The sequence below is a fragment of the Heloderma suspectum genome, chromosome 13 (genome assembly GCF_057233095.1).
Source record: "Heloderma suspectum isolate Gila_16-S chromosome 13, 16-S_ref, whole genome shotgun sequence".
NCBI lineage: Eukaryota > Metazoa > Chordata > Lepidosauria > Squamata > Helodermatidae > Heloderma > Heloderma suspectum.
Window position 1 is genome coordinate 15450378 of NC_139470.1, and position 17549 is coordinate 15467926.

Genomic DNA, 17549 nt, shown 5'->3' on the forward strand with positions numbered 1-17549 from the left:
AAGTGGCTGTCTGATGAAGCTTTACAAGTAGCTGAGGAAAGAAGGGAAGCAAAAAGGAAGGGAGAAAGGGGAAGATATATCCAACTGAATGCAGATTTCCAGAGAATAGCAAGGAGAGACAAGAAGGCCTTCTTAAACGAACAGTGCAAAGAAATCGAGGAAAATAATAGAATGGGAAAGACTAGAGATCTCTTCAAGAAAATCGGAGATCTCAAGGGAACGTTTTGTGCAAAGATGGGCATGATAAAGGACAAAGAAGGCAGGGACCTAACAGAAGCAGATGAGATTAAGAAGAGGTGGAAAGAATACACAGAAGAACTATAGAGGAAAGATCTGAATGTCCCTGATAGCCATGATAGTGTGGTCACGGAACTTGAGCCGGACATCCTCGAGAGTGAAGTCAAGTGGGCCTTAGGAAGTATTAGTAACAACAAAGCTAGTGGAGATGACAGTCTTCCAGCTGAGCTATTTAAAATCCTAAAAGATGATGCTGTTAAAGTGCTGCACTCAATATGCCAACAAATTGGGAACACTCAACAGTGGCCACAAGACTGGAAAAGGTCAGTTTACATTCCAATTCCAAAGAAGGGCAATGCCAAAGAGTGTTCAAACTACCGTACAATTGCGCTCATTTCACATGCCAGCAAGGTGATGCTCAAAATCCTACAAGCTAGGCTTCAGCAGTATGCGAACTGAGAACTACCAGAAGTACAAACTGGGTTTTGAAGAGGCAGAGGAACTAGAGATCAAATCGCCAACTTTCGCTGGATCATGTAGAAAGCAAGAGAATTCCAGAAAAACGTCTATTTCTGCTTCATTGACTACGCTAAAGCCTTTGATTGTGTGGATCACAACAAACTGTGGCAAATTCTGAAAGAGATGGGGGTACCAGACCACCTTACCTGTCTCCTGAGAAACCTGTACGAGGGTCAAGAAGCAACAGTAAGAACCAGACATGGAACAACCGAGTGGTTAAAAATTGGGAAAGGAGTACGACAAGGCTGCATATTGTCTCCCTGCTTATTTAACTTATATGCAGAGTACGTCATGAGATACGCCGGGTTGGATGAATCACAGGTCAGAATTAAGACTGCTGGGAGAATTATCAACAGCCTCAGATATGCAGACGATACCACCCTAATGGCAGAAAGCAAAGAGGATCTAAAGAGCCTCTTGTTGAGGGTGAAAGAGGAGAGTGCAAAAGCTGGTTTGAAACTCAACATTAAAAAAATGAAGATTATGGCATCTGGCCCCATCACTTCCTGGCATATGGAAGGGGAAGAAATGGAAGCAGTGACAGATGTTATTTTCTTGGGCTCCAAGATCACCGCAGATGGTGACTGTAGCCATGAAATTCAAAGACGCTTGCTCCTTGGGAGGAAAGCTATGGCAAACCTAGACAGCATAGTAAGAAGCAGAGACATCACCTTGCCGACAAAGGTCTGTCTAATCAAAGCTATGGTTTTCCCAGTAGTAACGTATGGCTGTGAGAGCTGGACTATCAGGAAGGCTGAGTGCTTAAGAATTGATGCTTTCGAACTGTGGTGCTGGAGAAGACTCTTACGAGTCCCCTGGACTGCAAGGAGGTCAAACCAGTCAATCCTAAATGAAATCAACCCTGAGTGCTCATTGGAAGGACAGATACTGAAGCTGAAGCTCAAATATTTTGGCCACCTAATGTGAAGAGAAAACTCTCTGGAAAAGAACCTGATGCTGGGAAAGACTGAAGGTAAAAGGAGAAGGGGACGGCAGAGGATGAGATGGCTAGATAGCATCACTGATGCAATGAATATGGACTTGAGCATGCTCCGGGAGAGAGCGCAGGACAGGAAGGCCTGGCGTGCTATGGTCCTTGGGGTCACGAAGAGTCGGACACGACTGAATGACTGAACAACAACAACAACATTAAAAAAACAGAATAAAAACTAGGAGAGACCTGATGAGTGCCAAGAGAGATGTCAGGGTTGCGTCTGACCATATAGAGTGCCAGAGCAGTTCAGATTCTGAGGAAGAGCTGCAACATGTTGGGGAGGAACTTTCACAGGCTTCAGAGGCACAGCTGGATGGAGAGGTCCTCCCTTCACACTTCCCTGTGAGTGATAGCGAACGGGGAGAGGTGAAGGAAGGACAACCTGAACTCTTAGATGCAAGGCACAGACGCAGACAGAAGTGGGGAATCGTAGGGGCTGAACTTAGGCACTCTGCCCAATTCACTCAGCGTCAACAGCTTCACCTAGAGGTGTCACAGGAGAGGGAGAGACTTTCCCCTCCCACCCCTTAAGTTAAGAGAGTTTGCCACCTTTTCCCAAATGGAGACCAACTTTCGTAGCTCCCCTTTGAATTCCTTGAAGGCTTTTCCTTTGTAGTCTGTGAGCCTCTACCAATTTGCATCTGTATGCCTCATTAGGGTAAATTAAATTAAAGCCTTGGAAATGCAGCCTCTTGTCTGAGTGTTGGTTTTGGCTATTGGAGTTTTCACCAGGGCAGAAGGGGAATCCTGACAAGAGGTGTCTCTGGACACATCGGTGCCCACTAATGCCCAGGCCAGTGTTAAGGGTAGGCATGGTTGGGTACCTGCCAAGGGCCACAGCCCCTGGAGTTGCTCGTCCCCTTCACTATTGCAACCTGCTTCTTCCCCTGCTTCTCACTGTGGCCCAGACAACTGTGGTGGTCAGTATGAGGAGCAGTAGATGCTGCTGCCGACTTGTTCCCTGTCTCTCTCTGCCTGGCAAGTAAGCAATTGGTCGCAATGAGGAGAAAGAGAAAGGAGCAAGAGCAGCTGGCGACAATGGCAGTGAGAAGGTAGACTAATTGAAGGAGGGGCCCATTGGGGGTGTCTTTCCCCATGGGCCCTCAAAAACCTGGAGCCAGCACTCACGGATGCCACTCTGGAGACCCCAGGAGCAGCTGGCTGTGGAGCAGGGGCTTCTCTTGTCAATGGCAAGCATGGAAACATGGGTACTAGCCTCTGTGCAGGCTATTCTTTAATTTTTTATTTTATTTTGCAGGCTAGTGAGTTTTCTGGGCTTACTTAGAAAGTTGGATTTATCATCGTTACATCTGGGTAGGCAGTCTAATAGGCATTTGTATGGGATTTCTCTCAAGTCGTTTGCAAGGTGGAATCAATTCCCTTTCAGTTTTTCTGTCTTCCCACACCCCAACTTTAAAACAACAGAGATGGCGACCACAGCAAAATGGGGTGATTCACGGTGGCCTTGCAATAGAGAGCAAAATACAGGTTATCTTGGGGATCGATTGGTTTATATTATTTGTGTGAATTTGCAGCATGGCTAATCTTAAAGATGTGGAGCAACATTATTGATTAAAAGGGCAAATATAAAATATCCTATTAAGGTTCACTTGAAGCCCATGTAGGTTATAAAGAAAATGGAACAGATGCAGCTTTAATTCTATCATAGGCAGGATGAGTCGGCCTGTGTCAAATGATGGATTTTGGGGTACTGTTGAAGGGTACCCAAATCATCTATTACAGTGGTAATCCTAAATTGACTTACTAGGAAGTAAGCCCTATTCAACTCAGTGCATTTTCTTCAAAAGTAAATCACATGGGATTGAGCTGCAAGTCTATAATCATATTTTTACCACCATAAAGTGTGAGTAGGGAGGACACTTGGATTATCTGCCTCAGGGATGAAAAAGTCTTGCTAAAACCCCAGAATACTGTTTGCACATTACACTAAACCATGGTTTATGTTAACCATGGTCATTCGCTTTAGCTGTGAATTGTCTTTCAGACAAACAAACTGCAGTTTGTTTTCTCTAGTTCTGGTTTGTTTCTCTCCTGCCCGTTTTGATACCAACCTTCAGAGCCTTTTCGTTTTCAGGCTGCTTTTACTGTGCATCTCTGTTTCAGGATGGACAGCAGCACAAACAAGCCAGGGATAAGCCGTGTTTCTGGGTTCAGGCCTCATGGCAAGCCATGGTTTAAACAAGCCAGACTTTGTAAGTCCACAAGAGACTATGGGTTCTATTTCTGTTTTATAGCTGGTGAACAAACCATGGTTTGTTCGTGGTGGGATGGGTTTGGGCACAATGACAAGCAAGATTTCAACAAACCACACCATGGCTTACTGTTATATGTGAGTCTAGCTTAAACCTAAGAACGTCACACTAGAAACGTTTTCCACCATGGCAATTAGAGCGATCCTGGGATGATCACTTTAATAGAACTTGAAAGCTTGCCTGCCATCCATGCCTATACTGCCGGCAAAAGTTTAATTTGCATATATTTGCATGTATTTGCGTGAATTGGCACAAGCAAATGGAAGGACCCATATTTCCTTTTGGAGCTCTTACCATGTACAATATGCTTGTGACAACACATATTTTCAGAATGCCGTATTTGTCATTCACTCCCTTAGCGGTTATGGAAGTTTGGGTTAGCAATGAGGAATGGAATTCAGAATGCAATTTAATCATCTGTTTTCTTCTTATTATCATATAGTAAGATGTGTTTAAAAACAAATCAAAAAGAACCTGCTATTAATCTTTATCCTCATGAATATCACAGCAATGGGGAAATGCTGATGGTCTCCTGTGACTTAGTTTACTCCCTGTCTCCACTTCTGTAAGATTAAAAGAATTCTCCCCATGCCAATCACTGTATATGTCACATTGTATGTGTGTGTGTTTTCTTTTCTTCCCAAGCTGACAACAACAACAACAACAACAACAACAATAATAATAATTATTATTAATAAAGTAATAATTTTAAAAATTGCAGTATGTGTGGCAACTACGATTTTGATGGTCTGAGCAGGGAATGACGGGCTTAAATATGTGCCCCTCCCCCCAGTATTGTGTGGGAAATGAATTTTACTATCTGGGGATGAGTTGTTCTTCAGATTCAAATGTGGTAGAAATATTTCATATTTGTGCAATAGAGGCACATCATGCTTAGGTTGCACCTTTCTCTTGGATGCTGTCCAGGTGATAGAGAGGAACATGAGAGTGAATAGGCAGACCCAGCCCTGCCATTAGGCAGAGTGAGGCTGCCACCCCAGGCAGATGGCTTGGGTATCTTGAAAGGGCAACAAATAGCTAGTTACTTAATTTATTATTGTTGTATTTTTTTGTGGCAAAGCAGTGAGAGGAGCACTTCTGGGATTTTCTGCCTCATGTGTTAAAATAACTTGGTTGCTCTTGGGTTTGATGTAATTTAACTATTATTTCCCCGTGTCTTTCTCAGCTGCCCTGCCCTCCACAGTGGCCCAGTTCCAATGCACCACTGTTCCAACGATCTGTGTTTTGCTGGAGCATAAGCAAGTAGTGACTTGGTGTGCTCTCTCTCCTCTTCCCCCATCCTCTCATGGTCCTGGGTCCCACAGGATGTGGTGATACCTGCTAGCTTCAATGGCTTTTAAAGGGGATTAGACAAATGGACCTTATCAGTGGTTACTTGTCACAATGGCGATATGCAGCCTCCAGTTTTCAGAAGCAATATGCCTCTTGCTACCAGATGCTAGGGAGCAATAATGGGCGAGGGCTATGCCTTCATGTGTTGTTTGTGGGTTTCCCAGGGGCATCTGGTAAGCACAGGAGGAAACGGAGTACTGAAATACATGCAACTTTTATTTGAACCAACAGGGTTCTTCTTAAGTTCCCATGGAGACTTCCTGGTTTGTTAACCGACAGTTCGCTATGATGTCTGAACCAAGAAACTGTGGTTTAGGTATTTCCTACAGTACTGATTTGCAAACCAGAATCAAACGGTGGTTTGCAATCCCGGTTTGTAGACAATGTTTCAACCCCAGATTTCCCAGTTCAGATGTCACAAGAAACAGTGGTTTAACAATTCAGGAAGTTTTCTCCCAAGCCAGGTGTGTGTTGGAGAGAGGAGAAGGATGGGGCAGCACTGAAGCTTCTTGTTCATTTCAGCTCCAATAAACACAGTTTGTAGGAATAGCAGTGCTACGTCTGATCTGGGCTAGTGGGTCAGTTCAGATGTAACTTCAAATGATGGTTTGGTGTTGCATGAATGAGCCCTGTGCTTGTGCGTTTCCTCCCTCTCCCTTCTTCCACTTGCACCCTTTCATCCAGTTTCCCCCAACTTGGGGCCTTCCAGATGTGTTGGACTACAACTCCCAGAATCTCCCAGCCAGCATAGCTGGGTAGAGTATTCTGGGAGTGGTAGTCCAATGTATATGGAGGGCACCAGGTTGGGGAAGTCTGCTTTAACCAGTTACATCTGTTTTTGTGAAAAACTCCCTTTGCCATTGCCTCTGAACTAGGAAACTGGTTTCTGTGAAAGCAGAATTCACTGATTAAACCAGACTGTGAAGAGGCATGAGTGTGTGGGAGTATGCAAGCACAGGGCTTGTTGATGTAAAGCTGAGGCATTTTGTCTGAATACCCTTGCAGGTCCCTTAAAGGAAAGGTGTGAATTTGGTGTTAGAGTAGGCAAATCTTTCCCCAAGAAAATCTCAGTTGGACTAATTTCTGCATGTCCCAGTAAAAATAATGGCAACTCTAGATAAGAGGGTAAGTGACAAGCATTCCTCCCTGCCCGCTCCACTGATACTGCCATTGTTTCTGCCACTGCTGCCAAATCTAGCATGGATTGGTGCTAGGGATGCCCATTGTTTGCAAATCCTGCCCTGTTTGGGCCTGACGGACCTCCGCTGCCTGCACAGCTTGGCTTGCATTCAACCATGGTTTTTTTCCCAGAATCTGGGAACTTTTTTTGGTCCCCCTTGTAAATAGACATTTGCACAAATTGCAGCTGCAATTTGTGTAATTCACAGAGATTTCGGATGTAATTCATGTGATGTGCACAAATTATGGCTGAAATTTGTGCAAATTGTGGCTGAAATTTGTGCAAATTTGTACTTACGGGGGGACTCCCCCGAAAAGCCATGAGCTGGCCTGACTTGATGAAGAAACATTTGGGCCAGCTCGCGGGGAAGCAGGCTGAAGTCCAGGAGTCTGAGCTGCTGAAAGCCTGGCGAATTCCACCCCCAGAATAGATTCCCCCAACATCCTGAGTTGGTGCAACTTCTGAACAGAGATTTTTCAGCAACCTGTATAACCTCTCTCCCAAGATGTCAAGAGAAGAGAGCTCTGTAGGCCATGTTGACTAGGGGTTCAGGTAGTGTTGCCCATTCTTTAGCAACTGTGAGTTCCATTGTCAGTGGAGCATCTAGGTAATGTTGGATCCTGAACATAATGCTCTTATGGGGTGGGTGGGGTGGGGGCTTTAGACTACCAGGTGTATTACTTTAGTTCTGAATAGGGATGTTGGAGAAATCCACAATGGAACCAAATGAGTTCAGATTTCATGCATCCGTCCAGCAGATTCCACAGCAGACTGGCTTCCCCCTTGTTGGGTAGATTCTGCAGACTTGTGGACCGGTTTTCTAACTTTCCTGAATTTTGTGCAAATTTAGTCATGGAAAAAAACACAAAATTAAAAAAAAACCCAGCCAGAAATGTGCATTTCCCCCATAGGCCAAAGTGTGAAAATGCACACTTTGGGGGAAATTGTGCATTTTCACATGTGACCTTTTGTGCAAATGCTCATTTGCGCAAGTTCAGAAAAATCCAAGTCCATTGATGGGTAGACAACGGAATGAAAGGCACCTGACAACCCATGAAACACAGTGTCAGGGTGGACACTGAGCCCCTAGAATCCCAGAGTAGTTCTGATTCTGAGGAAGAGCAGTCGCTCATGGGAGGGGAGCGCGCTCCTCTTTCCCAGGGCCAACAGCTGACGGAGATTCCTCCCACCAACATTCCTAGCTTAGATAGCAGTCCAGGGAGTAACAGAGCGCAGATAGCAGACTTGGTGGACGCGTGACGCAGACGCAGAGAGCGGCGCCAGGTGGAGGGCGCAGAAAGGAGGCGTAGTGCCCGGTTGGCGCACAAACAACGGCTGCGCCCAGAGGATCCAAGGGAAAAGGGGAGGGACTCTCCCTAGTCCTTAAGTTCAGGGGTCTGCCAGTAATTCCCTTTCAAATGGGGACCAACTGTTCCAACTTAGGGCATAGGTACTGTGCTGCTCAGATCTAGTTGCAAACGGTATGGTTGTTAAGTTGTAAAAGAAGAATAAAGCTTTGAAAGGAATCCCTTTGTCTGTGTCTGGACTTGGCTACTGGATTAGACTGAGAGAGGCCTCCAAGGAGCCCTTGACACACAGACAGAATGGATTTTACACAGTCCATCCATCCCTAATTGTGAACCACACAACTAACAGTTCTCTACCAGTCCAACCACCATTCCATGCATTACAACTGCTTCTACATTCCTCATATGTTACAACAACAATAACAACAACATTGTTTGCCAACCCTGATTTTACACCCCCCATCCAACTCTGAGCACAAGCAGTTTTGCATTTTAAACTCACTTAAATCATAGCTCCATTGTGAGTGCAGGCATAAAATGGGGTTTGCATCTGCTGACCTCGTAACCTGCCACTCTCTGTGTGGTCATTTGGGAGGGCCCTGGGCTTTGTCCCCAAATTCCACTGTCTGTTGCTGCCATATGAACAGTTGCTCAGGTCTCTTGATTCTGGTTTGAGGGGGGGGGGCTTGTCTTCAAAAATGGCGTGCTCAGGGCCACTTCATGCAATGGGCCTGAGCATCAGTCCTGCCATGCAAATGTCACACATACTTTGAAACCTTTGGAGGTAGGATCTTGCCCTAGGAGGGAATCACAGAAGTTGGCACAGAAGAATTTTGGAACCCCCCTGCGGCTGCCTAAGGAGAGGCCGGCAATCCCATCCTGCCATGTACACAGAGTCAACATTGTGTGCTTTTGCTGTTAAACCGATCAAACTCGGGAGTGGCAGAGGGGTTGCATGTGTGAGTCATGCCAAGTGTCTGCTGTTGAACTGCTGCTTTTCAAAATATTTTTGCATACCTCTGATGGTATAATTATGGTATTCATTCTGTTTTGAATGTAATTGCTGCACTTTGAGTCTCTCTGTCTCCCCCCCACCCTTTTGAGTAATAAGGCTGAGCAGAAAATTTGGTCTTAACTGGTGCAGTCTTTTGCTTTGTGGAACCGTTTGCTTTTGTTTTCCCCCCTCACTGCAGAGCAGGGCCCCAAATGTTGCTAGGCCCCAAATCTGTTCCCCAGAACCTTGAGTGTCCATTGGTACCAACAGAAGCCCCCCCCCCCCAGCTTTATTGCCATGCAGGCAGTGGAGGTTGGTGGCTCTAATTTCGGTGGAGTGGTGAATCCATTTTTGGTTTTAGTCAGAACCAGGGAGAACTCACAAGAAGCTATCCAAGGTGCTCACCCTATCCCACAAAATAGATTCAGCACCTTGGGAGTTGTGGGTTGATTCTGGGTTCCAGAACGCAGAATCACTCAGTTCTGCGTGATTCAGAATTTTAGAGTGGTGGCTTGAGGAAAGGAACTGGATATGTTTAGCTTGGAGAAGAGAAAACTGAGCGAGAGGGGACACGATAGCCTTCTTCGAATAACCAAAGAGCTGTTAACATAGAAGAGGGTGCAGCTGTGGAGGCTGGTGGCTCTGATTTTGGTGGGGCTCTGAATCCATTCTGGGTTTCAGTCAGAACCAGACAGAACTCTAAAGGAGCTACCCAAGGTGCTGAACCCTATCCTCAAAATAGGTTCAGTATCTTCGATAGCTCCTTTAGAGTTCTGGCTGATTCTGACTGAAGCCCAGAGTGGATTTACAGCCCCACTGAAATCAGAGCCACCAGCCTTCACTGCATGCAGGGGATAATTTTCAAGGAGAATTGCAGCTAAGGAGGGAAGGGTTAATTTCCCCTCATATATTCTGCAACAGTGCCTGAAAAAAAATCTCTCTGCATGGCAATTAAACTTAGGGGGGTGAGGTGAGGGAAGCTTTTTCCATTGGTTTAAGATGAGCTGGGTCAGGGTGCAGATTAATTGAAGAATTTATTTTATTTGAGATGATCTGGAAGAGAAATTAATTGGCTGGCTGTGGTTCCTGTGAAACTTCCATCCTAATAATTATTTTTTAATTTGCATAGATAGATATAAATTAACATATGTAGATTTAATGTTGATTTTATGTCCTATGGGTCTGGCCCCCAAATCTTTTCAGTGCCTAGCTGCAGAGTTCGCTTCCCTTCAAAGAATAGTAACTGCCTTATCTCATAAGCCGCCTTGTAAGCAAACCTGTTCAAGGCCTTGGGCAGTGGGTCTTGGCACCCTGAAGAGGGACGATTGGCCCAATAATTTCCAATCAACTGTTCCAATTATTTCCAGTCATTTGCAGCATTTATTATATTCTGAGCCATTTAAGACTGGCTAGACTCTCATTCAACAGTATTGTCTTCAAGATCCTGGCTTATGGGATCGATTGCAGAGGGGACATGGAGGAGGCAATAGCAAATGGTCTTCAGTGCTCTTGAAGCCCTAAATGTAACTTTTCTGCTTGGGTACATGCTTGCTTCATTGCAACTAATGTGGAGCTTAGGATCGGGCCACATGATGAAGTCAGTAAGGCCCACCCTGGATTAAACTGCCGCTTTAAAAGAGGCAGTAATTAGACCACTCCTGAAAAAGCCTAACCTGGACCCAGAGGATGTTAACAATTATAGGCCAGTGGCCAACATCCCCTTCCTGGGCAAGGTGCTTGAGCGGGTGGTTGTAGGACAGCTCCAGGCACTGTTTAATAAAACGGATTATCTAGATCCATTTCAATCGGGCTTCAGGCCTGGTTTTGGAACGGAAACTGCCTTGGTCGCCCTGTGGGATGACCTCTGCTGGGAGAGGGACAGGGGGAGTGTGATCCTGTTGATTCTCCTGGACCTCTCAGCGGCTTTCGATACCATCGACCATGGTATCCTTCTGGATAGGTTGTCTGGGTTGGGAGTAGGAGGCACTGCACTACAGTGCTTCCGCTCCTACTTGGATGGCCGATTCCAGAAGGTGGTGCTGGGGGATTACTGCTCTGTGCCATGGCAATTGTGCCATGGGGTTCCACAGGGCTCTATTTTATCCCCCATGCTGTTTAACATCTACATGAAACCACTGGGGGAGGTTATCCGGAGGTGTGGGCTGAGGTGCCATCAATATGCAGATGACACCCAGCTCTACCTCTCTTTCTCATCAAAACCAGGTGAGGCAGTGGCTGTTCTGAATCAGTGCCTGGGCACGGTAATGGACTGGATGAGGGCTAATAAACTGAAACTCAATCCAGACAAGACGGAGGTACTGTTAGTGGGTGGTTCGTCTGCCCGGCTAGGTGATATTCAACCTGTTCTGGAGGGGGTTGCACTCCCCCTAAAGGATCAGGTTCGTAGTTTGGGGGTGCTCTTGGATCCAGAACTGTCACTTGAGGCACAGGTGAACTCAGTGGCACGGAGCACTTTTTATCAGCTTAGGCTGGTATACCAACTACGCCCTTATCTGGACAGAGATAGCCTTGCTACAGTTATCCGTGCTCTGATAACTTCTCGTCTGGATTACTGCAATGCGTTATACATGGGGCTGCCTTTGAAAACGGTCCGGAAACTTCAGCTGGTCCAAAATAGGGCAGCAAGATTGTTAACAGGGACTGGCCTGCGAGCTCATATTACGCCAGTACTTTTCCAGCTGCACTGGCTGCCAGTCCATTTCCGGGCCCGATTCAAAGTGCTGGTGTTAACATTCAAAGCCCTTAACGGCTTGGGGCCAGGTTACCTGAAGGATCGCCTCCTCCCATATGTGCCTGCCCGGACCTTAAGATCATCATCAGCGGCCCTTCTCCGTGAGCCCCTGCCAAAGGAAGTGAGGCGGGTGGCTACTAGGAGGAGGGCTTTTTCTGCTGTGGCACCCCGGCTCTGGAATGAGCTCCCTAGTGAGGTTCGCCTGGCGCCTACATTGTATTCCTTTCGGCGCCAGGTAAAGACCTTTTTATTTTCCCAGGCATTTTAGCATTTTAGCTTTCTAAATTTTTATCTTTGCTGTTTTAAATCTGTATTTTAAACTCCTGCACTGCTGCTAGGTTTTATTGTGGTTGTATTGTTATATTGTGGTTTTAATGTTCTGTATATTTTAAATTGTTTTATTGTGTGTTGCTTGGATTTAATTTTTGTGAACCGCCCAGAGAGCTTCGGCTATTGGGCGGTATAGAAATGAAATAAACAAACAAACAAATAAACTGTGCAACCTATCCGACCTATCAAAATGAACCCAGGCCATAATTGGCCCAAATGTCCATCTAGGATTCCTGATTGGTTGGTGGGCATAAACCATCGATGTTCGTTGTTCCAGTTCTCCAGCTGACATGACTTTTCCTGGAAAGGCTGTTGCAGCATCCCGAGTTCGGGGAGGCAGGGTTCAAATTGGGTACCAGAGGATGTGAAGCTGGGTCCAAGCTGCCTGGAGGTGTAGAGATCTGGACATGGAGCATTCTCCATTTCAGCCTCAGTTATTTGCATTGAGGATTGCACAAGGGTACCATCAGGCTATTGCAATCATGCAAATGTGCATATAGGGCCCCATGCTGAGGTATCAGTTCATGCAATTGGTGCCACCCCATAATACTGCTGGGTCTCATTACCCCCAGCACATTTTGCTTCTCTTGGAGTTCTGGTAAAATGCAATAACATTTTCCAGGGATTTTGTTTATAATTACATTTATATCCTTTCTTTTTCCTCTTGCAAGGAACCCAAGACAGCTGACATGGTCCTCCTCCTCTCCATTCTATCCTCACAACAACCCTGTGAGGTAGGTTAGGCTGAGAGTCAGTGACTGGCCCAAAGTCACCCAGTGAGCTTCCTGGCTGAGTGGGGGCTAGAACCCAGGTCACCAGAGTCCCAGTCCAACACTTGAACCACTGCACCAATATTTTTGCACATCTTCTAGTTCTTACTGTGTTGGGACTTGGTCCAGGTCTGTGGCTTTGGACACCTTGCCAGTTGGTCCCTGCATGGGCTCCACATTTTACCACTCTGTCCGCAATTCATTTTAAAAAAGTGAAGGGCCATTTGGAAGGCATGCAGCCCCACTGGATGTTAGACATAAAGCACATAGAAGCTTTAGAGATCTTTGAGTGGCGTTGAGTGAAATACTGCTGAATGGATCTCCTTGACCTCATCCATTTTCCATAACCTTTTCCCTGTTCTTCCCCCACTTCGCCTCCTCTGACAAGGAACTTAGGATGCTTTGGTGCCTCCCTGCTGTCTCCTGGGTCCCCTGCAGTGCTGAAGAGGCTTGTTTTTGATGCTGAGGAGAAGGCACCCTCCTGTGCTCCCTGCTCTGCAGTGGCACACCAGCTGCACGCAGACCGAGGGAAAGCAGTGCAGACAGATACTGGACCCCAAGGCATCTGTGCCACGCTGTCATTTCTCCTTGTGCTTCTCTCTGTTGACAAGGAGGCCAAGGGGAATTGGGTAGTGCGCATGCAGGGGACAGGGGGCTGGACATGTGGCTTTGGGTGTGTGTGTGTGTGTGTTGCTTTGTTTCCTGCAGTATCCATGAGACGTGCCTGGGTGCTGGGGGGCGGGGGGAATGATCTCCCACCATCGGCAGCCTTGATTAAATGGTGAACCATCCTAGGAGCACTAGAGTCTAATTTGGTAGCAATGTCTTCAAGAGCCTCGCTCCTCGACTTGATTGCAGAGGAGAAAAGCGGGACAGTTTCGGTAAATGAGTTTTTGGATGTGCTGCCAAAGCTCTAAACGAGACCTTCCTCCTTTGGATGTGTGTCAGGTTACGGTAGCTTAATTCAGTGTTACGGTTTATGAAATCCCCCCCCCATTAAATCTACTAGACCCTACCCCAAAATTTAATTAGGTCAATCATCCTGGCTCCTGCACCCTTCTGTGCAGTTCCTCCCCCTGTTTGAACCCTTACACACATTTATCAATTGGATTTGCAAACATTCCCTTCCTGCTTGTTCCCCCCCACCCTTTGGGGGCGACCCCAGTTTTTGAGACAGTGCACTGTCTAGTAATCAGCACATCTTTCTGTGTAGATCTTTGCATCTCCTTCTTCTGCTTTTCTTAAGCAAGCCAGCAAGCGCACCACTCCCCACTCAATTTGCCCTGTTACCGTTTCCTCCTCCTCTGGAGATGACTGGGAAGCGTATCTTGTTATTGCTTAGCAACTTCATTACAGCTTTCTGCCACACACAAGATCCAGCATAGATTGTCCTCAGATGAACAAAGGGAAATCGTGTTAAGATAAGAACGTCCATGTGTGTTGGGTGGGATGGGAGTGGAATTCAGGGATATATGCCCTGATTCTTTATTGTTGCACTTTGTTTCCCATTATATTCAGTGAAAGTTGCATCTCAAGTACTCCTTCCAGTGGTGCTGTTAGAGAAGGACTTCAGCGCTGAAGTCAATGGCCCTGCTACAGGAGAAAGGGCATTATCGATGATGATGATGATGATGATGATGATATGTCATAAGCATGGCCAACCCAAGACATTTTGCTGCACATGACATGGGAGGTCATGTCATGTGCAAGAGCTGACAGGACTGGCAGTTGAAGCTTTCTTGAATACTGGCAATAGGACGACATCTTGCACGTCCTCTGTGTGGCGCATAGCTCTCTCTTCCAACACCTTGCTGCCATCTCCCAGCATCTGTCACCTGAGGCAACTGCCTCACTCTGTCTAATGGTAGGGCCAGCCTCGGCCTTAGGTATGTATGGCACTTTACAGAGTACAAAAAGACAGGAGCATATAATTCAAAATGTAACACAGGGGACAAAATAGAGGAAGGGGAGGAAAGTGGAGGCAGGGATGAACAGGGAAAGCATTTGGGATTATTCTCATTTGTATATATTTAGGCTTAGTTACAGGCTGAGTTACATTAGGGCATGGGGACAAGGGATGGGTGAATGAGCGATGTTTGACATTGCCAGGATACTCCGGCCTCACCACTCGTCTTGTGCCTGATTCCCATTTGTGTTTGAGATCACCGCTTGCTCTGCAAGGAAACTTGCACAAATTGAGCAGTGATTGAATGGGAGATTTGTGCAAGCTCCCTGTAATTTGAGCACATTCCCTTATTTGCAGAGCTTTCCTCCATAGACTAAAGAAGGGCTGATTTAATCTATGGAGGAAATTTGCACAAATTGAACTGGGAATCAGGAACAATATGATTGTGAGCCTGTGTTTGACAATTTACAAATATTTTTTACAGACATGTGCTTGCGCTCATGTTTGGAACTTCAAATGGGATGTGTTTTCATGTTTTGCAAGCAAAACAAAATTCTCATGGATCTCTAATCCCCAGGCTCAGCAGCACTGTGAAGAGGACTTGGGAATCCGGTGAACAGCTCGTTGCCCCAGAACCCTCAGCACCCCCTCAGGTACCTACCAGGCGTGAAGATGTAGTCTTCCCTCCAAACTGGGTTGGCTCCCCAACAGCTTCTCGTGCCTCTCAGCCACACAGGAGAGTGAGGCTACAGAAATAACTGTGAGCCTTTTAAGGGCTACAGCTAGCATACCGTGGGAGTGGAGCTTCTGAAAGCTCTGGGCCTGCCAGCCTTCTTAAGGCCTCAGTTGCCTGCAGACTCTTGCTGCTGGGTTGGTAGCCATTCAGTCTGGTGGTGTAGATTGCAAGAACAACCTTGTCAATGAAATACGGGCCTTATGCTCAGAATAGCATTTAATGGGCATACGGGTCGGCTTGTGTTGGGTACCAACTCACGTTGGCATCACAGGGAATGAAATGGCGGATTGTACAGCACAGCAGGCCATATACAGGACCTTTATTAATGTTCAGGTACCTTTATCTCGTAGTGAAATTACGAGCTGTCTGCTACAGGAGCGTATTCAAAGATGGCAAAACAGTTGGGAAGAGCGCAGTACTGGTTGCACGGTTTTCTCCCTTTTCCCTAATTTGCGAGACTTTAAAATGTTTAATCAGCCTGGTTGAGCTTGGCAAGTTTGTATCTTTTGAGTATTTGCTGGACACTGTGCAGTTCAAAGCAATCTATTCAGTACTGGGCAGGTGGATTTATATATTTGTGCAACCTGTGGAGTATCAGAGACAATTGATCATATTCTGTGGGATTGTATAAAATATCTGAGAGAACAGGAGCCCTTTCTCCATATGTTGAGGAATAGGGGAGCTCCTGTTGGGAATTTGGGTGCTTTCCTTAGGATTTGTGAGATTGCCAGGATACAGGGATCTTTCTGTGATCCCTGCCTTCTGGCGGTTTATGCTTGATAATAACTTAGCCAGCAGTTTGTGAGTTAACGTCCTGAGCTAATTTGACATCAGGAGGTGGTGGTAATAGGGCCTTCAGGCCTTGCTTCACCTTAAAACCTCCAGAAGAAGAAGAAGAAGACCTTTGCTGAGACAACAGCTCTCCCTGTGAGAAAACACTCCGGTGAGTGTCCCCTGCAGTATGCTGTGCACGGACCTGACAGTTCTTTACCTTGTGGTGACTGGATGTGTTCTTGTTTATAGGACATGACTCTGCTTTTCTGGACCTGACCTGTGGTGTACTGGAGCCAGGGCTCACAGGGACACAGTGCTGGCACTTTTTGTATTAGCAGGGATGGGTTGCTAATACAAAAGATTATATCTTTTGTATTACCTGCCACCCTCCTCAGACTTCCCTGTTCCCTCTGAGTTTAGCAGCAATCCTCAAAGCAGCTGTGAGGGGTGGAGGGATGAATTTTCCTAGCAAAAATATATTGTTCCTGCTTGCAATGCAAAGCATTTGGTGGTGGCTTGGCCTTGAATGGGCAACTAAGCCCCACTAGCTTTACAAAAGACCTGCTCATGGCAGAGATAAAATGGCTATAACCAGTTTATTGATATGGATCAATACAGCTGCCTGGATTTTTGGACTCTCTTTGGTAGCATGGTTGTGGAGACTGTTATGATGAGTGGGTTCCCAGTCAACAGCTGGTTGTGTGAACAGAATGCTGGACTAGATGGACCCTTGGTCTGATTCAGCAGGGCTCTTCTTATGTTTTTATGTTCTTACGTTCTTAGTGGCTGCACTTCAAAATTTACCACTACACCACTCAACTTGGCCCCTCTCTACCTGACAATGAACCATCTACGAGTGCATGTTCTATAGGGTTCTCCCCCTGGGCATCAAAGCAAACCTGGACAGTATCAGAGTCCCCATGGAAAAGGTGTGTCTTGAGGATGGATTTGAAGGAAGCAAGAGAGGGGATGTGCAGGTGTTCTGGGAGGCAGTTCCAAGCCTGTGGGGCAGCAAGGGAGAAAGAAGACCTTTGGATCATGGAGGGTGGTGGAACTGGAGGAGTAAAGATCATGGGCAGGGATGTGTTGGGATATAGGAGTGGGGAGAGATAGAGGCGGCGGGGGGGAAGACTACAGAGAGCTTTGAAAAGAGCTTCTCCTGGATCGAGGACTAGGCAGAAAACCTTTGTAGGGCTTTAAGGAGATGTGAGAGGAGATCAGAGTGACAAGAGATCTGAATAATTTTGGCAGTAGAGTGCTGGGTAGACAGGAGGGGAACAAAGTGAGACAATGGAAGACCAGAGAGGAGAAAGTTGCAGAGGTGTAGGTGAGAGATAACTAGGGCTGGACCATAGTTCTTTTTAAAAATCTGTTGGTACCAAACGTGTTGAATTCCCCCCTGTGTTGTGTTTGCTACTCTCCTG

General features: G+C 46.3%; 1 protein-coding gene across 1 annotated transcript in view; it reads left to right on the forward strand.

The window, feature by feature from the left end:
* ARVCF (ARVCF delta catenin family member) overlaps positions 1-17549 on the forward strand; it is a 641936-nt gene that overhangs the window by 76417 nt on the left and 547970 nt on the right. The window contains exon 2 of the mRNA XM_084820398.1: positions 15193-15268. The gene's annotated coding sequence lies outside the window, so the exon portion shown is untranslated. The remainder of the gene's footprint in view (positions 1-15192; positions 15269-17549) is intronic.